The sequence below is a fragment of the Ochotona curzoniae genome, unplaced genomic scaffold (assembly GCF_017591425.1).
Source record: "Ochotona curzoniae isolate NIBS_2020 unplaced genomic scaffold, NIBS_Ocur_1.0 contig_1274, whole genome shotgun sequence".
NCBI classification, from domain to species: domain Eukaryota; kingdom Metazoa; phylum Chordata; class Mammalia; order Lagomorpha; family Ochotonidae; genus Ochotona; species Ochotona curzoniae.
The window spans coordinates 6,784,421-6,790,289 of NW_024465023.1; positions in this window are offsets into that span (position 1 = coordinate 6,784,421).

Genomic DNA, 5,869 nt, shown 5'->3' on the forward strand with positions numbered 1-5,869 from the left:
GACCCTGAACCCATGTGGGAGACCCAGAAGCGCATCTTGGCTTCAGATTGGCTCAGCTGTGGCCGTTGCGGCCACTTGGGGAGTGAATCAATGGATGGAAAATTTTCCTCTCTGTCTTTCTTCTTTTCTTTATGTCTTACTTTCTTATAAAAATAAAATGAATCTTTAAAAAAGCAGAATATATTGGAAAATTCAAAGCATTATGTATCGTTTACACATACGTGATATCAATATGATACTGCATCTTCAAATTATTCTCATAAAAACACAACTACATTTTAATACAGAGATTTAGTAGTGTATTTCAGCAAATTATCATTGTGAAATTGAGTAAAGATCTGAGGTCTTCTAAAGAGATGCACTGAAAGTGGTTGCTGAAAGTCAGCAAAATTCAAGATCAATTTCCACAGTAAACTACTGTGAATGGAGATCTGAATGGAGATCTCTTTCTGATAAAGTCCATTAAGAATACAGCCCACATTTATCATACTGAGGTTATAAATATTTTATGTGTCTTGTCAGGCATAAGGAAAAAAATTACCTGCAATGTATCTTCTCTTCTTGGTATGTTAGACAACAATATGCAGTTCCTCCCAATGGATGTTTTTATGCAGGTTTACTTATATAACTATTGATGTTGTATTCTGCATAAATGTTGCCTTATATCAGAGAGAATATATGATATTTGTCCTTTTAAGATTGGCTTATTTCACTGAACATAAATGGTCTCTAGTTGGGAACGTTTGGTTGCAAATAGTAGAATTTCATCCAGTTTAATGGCTGAATAGTATTCCATTGCAGAATGCATCTAAAGAAGCACTGCTAATGAAACTGTGAAATATACCTTGACAATAGGATGCTGGTAACCTGTATATACCTGTCTATATCTATAAGGACAGAATACACTTACATAGCAAAATGATAGACTTGTGACTGTTTCTGAAGGACTATACATATTGTAATAATATAGGGAAATCAGTGAGGAGAGCAATTTGAGAAGAGGGGAGAGAAATTTCTGAGCCTAAGGAACTATATTAAAAAATGATTAATAAATACAATTTCCAATATCCCTGATTCTATTCGCACAGTACAGTCTGTGGAATATGCTTAAGTGGTAACAATGTGTAATGGTTATAATTTGAGGAATACCTGTATTAATCAAAGAATGTATAATCATGGGTGCAGACAATCCAAAAGATTTAATAGGTAAATTTGCAGTAATATGCCACAAGGTTGACAGAAAGAAATTCAACACACAAACACATGTCTGAACTTGCCAAATAAAACAGAACATAAAATCACACAAGAGGACACAAGAAATCCCAAACATTTTTTGACAGGTAGATAGATGTACAATGTTATTGAGAATTTGAACTCAAATAACCAAGGAAGAATAACTGACAGGATGTTGGTCTGTCATCAATTGTGTGTGTGTGTATGTGTGCTTCACCTATAATACATGTGAATATTATGATGCACAACATTAGTAAGATAATCTGTCAGACAAACCAAGATTCAGTTTTACATCATAGACTAAAACTGAAGTCACATGTCAGCCACCCATGGAATTACAGTTACAGAGTAACTGTATGTTACACAACCATGGCTGAGAAACTGTAAAGGTCATATTGTTAAAAATAGCAAACTATCCAATAGTGCAAGTAAACCCATAAACTGTCTCAGGATTGATAAAATCAAAGGAATCACTTAAAATATAGTTTTAGGTATAAAGCAAAATTTCTGCAGGAATCTAATAAGAGGCATACGAAAATATTCTAATAAATAAAAGGAATTCACTTTAAAATGTCTGATTTAAAGAAGAATTGAAGTCACCTTCTGATAACCTGATGGATACAAGTTAATATCACTTTTGTCACTGCTCTGGGTAAAGCAAAGGAAAACCCAGCAATTAATTTGTTTTCTCTTTCCTAGGCTACTTTACTAGTATTTTTTTTTAATGATGGTAAGGTTTTGACTAAGATTTTAGGCATGATCTGTGTTGAAAAATGAGTGAACTTTTAAAAAAATTGAAACCATTTCAAATTTTAAAAAGGCAGGCACAGACTTTTCTGAAATAAAATGTCTAGTAAAATCAAATTGTGTTGACATATGTTTCATGTCTCAAAGTATGACAAAAAGAAAGAAAGAAATTGACAGAGTAGTGCTGAGACAAAGAGTTAGACACCCAGAAAAGTTAGTTGATTTGGAGGATCTGCTGAAATTCTCACTGACAGGGCTCTACAGGTGGCAGAAAAGTCAGCTAATACCTGTGTTGCAGTAAACTGTGTATTGTTTCCTAGAATATGAATGATTTAATCCAAGAAATCACAATATGAAAAGCAGAGTGCACCAATAGAATCACAGGAATAAAAAGATGCATATGCTCAAAACTGGAAATCCTGGATGACATGATATGATTTGTGGATACATGTGACTTACCAGAAAACCTGAATAAGCCACAAACACATGATAATATAGATGCAACAATAAAATGTTTCCTAGTGGACAAAAACCCAGGGTCACATTGGCTCATTGCTAAATTCTATCAAACATTTATGACAGACTACCATTAATTATAGTTACACTATCACCAAAGTTTGGAATGGAGGGGACACTTCCAAACACATTGTAAAGGTCAAGCATCATCTTGATTTCACAACCAGGTGGGCATGTGATGATTAAAACACATATATTTGTGATTATGTCTTAGAAATATAGACTCCACAAATTGTAAAAGAAATACCAGCAAACTGAATACAGCAACATGTCCAAGACAGCCTTTAGCATTATTGAGTGATATCTTCAACTGCAAATCAGTAAGCCCAATGCATCCCAAAACCATATTCTTAAAAAAAATCCCTCTTCCCTGTGAGTGGATTCTCCAAGAACTGTTACTACCAGTGATTTAAAGGTATTTTCATCTGTGCTGGGAAGGAACGGTGCTATCTAGTTCAAATAAGTGTGATTGTGACTGGCTACGTCTCCCAGGAACCTACCAGGATCCATTCTGAACACAGCAGAATGAACACTTCCTGGAGGAAGCTCTCCTTCCTGAGATCAACTGGCACCCCTCATCTGGTTATCGACACTGAAGACCTGTGTCAGTGTGTCTGTGCTTAGTGACAGTGACTGAAAACTACATCAACAGAAATCATCAGCTATGGAAGCACTCACTTCCTCAGGCTCAACAGGCACTTGAAATCCTTCTTTTCCATTCTGTCCTTCCTTCAAGGTAGAGGTTGCTTCCACTCTTTCTATCCTATTTTCCTGTGATATTCTGAAAGCAGGACCTGTGACTGAAAAAGCTCATTTTAGATAACCATTGTACTGGTGTTCCCACGAGCAAATGTCAACCTGAAATGACTAACATTTGTAGGTATTTGCAAAACAAATTCCAAGTGAAGTATCTATTTCTATGATCTGTGCGTGTTTGCCCTGTTTTTTTGTTGTCCAACCTGAGGCAGAAAGTTAAAAGGGCAAATGGCAAAGACAGACGTGACCTGTGACAATATTCTTCAAACATTTGGGCTTTCCATTATGCAGAAATGTGCCCTCTCCACCAAAAAAGGGCAGGCAGAAGAAACTCTGGGATCAGTTTTTGTTTTGTAAGAATTACCGTAACAGTTTAAGAAAGAAAGAAAAAGAAAAGAGAGAAAGAAAGACAGAGAGAGAGAAAGAGAAAGAGAAAGAGAGAAAAGCAGGAAGGCAGAAAGAAAAAAAGAAAGAAAGAAAGAAAGAAAGAACAAAGGAAACAAAGGAAAGAAAAAAAGAAAGAAAGAAAGAAAGAAAGAAAGAAAGAAAGAGAGAAAAGAAAAGAAAAGAAGAAAAGAAGAAAAAAGGAAAGGCCTAACAGTACTGGTGACATACAGAGCTGCAACAATTTCTTTGGCCTTTTGTGTGCACCATCCTGATAGAGGTGTGGAGTTAGTACTGACCATGGGCACAGCCCTCCCTGGGCACCTCGGCCTGGCGCTCTACTCAACTCTGAGCTGACCTCCTCTGCCCACCCCCTATTCCCTCTCCCCTCACCCTTCCCGCCCCAGCCCACCTTCTCCCTGGTTCTCCTGTGAGGACCCAGGAATCTGTCCCCGGGAGCCATGGCAGGAGTCCCTAGGACACAGACATGTCCCACAGCGTGCCCAGACCATGGCACATCTTCAGCTGAGCCCTCGTGAACCAGGCCCAAACCTCCTCCCTTTCCCAGGCTCACTAAGAACATGAGGAACATGGTGGCTGTGCCCCTGAGAGAGGAGAAGGGGGTCGTCCTCAAGGAGCTTTCTCTTCAGGGACCACAATCCCGAGACACTGAATGACATCTTCTTACACTCATTCATATTTGGCCTAGGAAGTGGATTTCCTGTATCAGTGGTGATATGGTCAATATCATTCCTCCACCAGTAACGATATTCTTCATTGCCCTTTTGTCCCCCTCCTTTGCCGGCTTTCTTGTCTTTCAGCCATGCTGAGTTGGATCCACCAGCCATCATTTCATAAAGACATGCATCACTAAGACTTCCTTGATAGAAGTTAATGTTAAAGATTTTAATACCTATTTTTAAATATGGCTTAATTGCTGACTTTCACAGAATTGCGGCTCTTTTGTTGTTACAGGTGCATCCATGCATGTGGATTCTTTCTCCATGGCATCAAGAATGAAGACATCAGATATTTGGGTCTTGATATCCATTCACCCAGTCTGTTTCTTTTAGACAGCAATTTAGGCCTTTTATGTTCAAGGATACAGTTGATAACGAGTACCTTGCTCTGTCATTACTCTATATAGATTATTACAGTGTGTCTTGGAATCTGCTTTGTAATTTTATTAGGAGGTGTTTGCCTTTACATCCTTTCATGATGCTGAGTGTCCTTCTGTTTCTTTGTGATACATTCGTAGTTATTTTTTATGAGGTTGCTCTGGTGGTGACAGTTTTCTTCAAATTTTGCTTCTTTTGGTATGTTCTAACTTATCATCATTTGTGATTTAAAGCTTCACTGAATATAGTAAACAGCAGAGGCAGTGTTGTTTCTTTTAGAATTTATACTGTAATTCATGACCCATGGGGTTTCTTTTTTTATTCTAATTTATATAGTTGCTATTATTTTACATTATTATTTTCCATTATTCAGTTTCATCGCGACATCTCTCTCACACAGTAGGACACAGAGAGACAGAGTAAGGATATACAATACTTTCCCAAATCCAGGAAGATGGGACAGAGACTCAGCTTTGAGCCCCAGTTGACACCTTGAATGCTAGCATCCAGAATCAAAATGCCTTTATGTGTCTGTTTCTTGGCTGCTGTTTTTCTGATCCAGCTTACTGCTAAAGAGTCTGGGAAGCCAGGGAAGATGGTCAAAGTGCTTGGGCTCTATCAGTCATTCAGGTGACCAAGGTGGAGCTCCTGATAGTCTGGCTTAGTCTCTTCTCCTCTGCCCACAAATCTCACTCTCATTCTGCCTTTTGAATAAAGAAGCAAATTAGTAGAACAAGAATTTGTGTCCCATACACAGCAAAGTGAGTACACTTACAATTTTATAATCTAGTTCAAAATTGCTACTGTGATAAGGTGTAGCCAGCTGATAACTAGCACTGCTTGTTGGATTGATAGGGCAGATGGCATGGAAATGGAGATTCCGTGCCTACCCTTCTTATCTCCTTTAACTGCCATTCAACTTGATTGAATGTGTGAAACCCATGTTAGAGTCTCCTCATGTGTGTGCCACACCCCTCTTGATTTCTGCCGCCATTCGAGTTAATTTGCAGAACAGAAATGGAACCCAAGGCTTTGCGTACCACCCCCAGCCCCAGCCAACCTCCGTCTGTGCTACATTAGATTAAGTAACTACCGCAAAATTTTGGGCTCTGGGA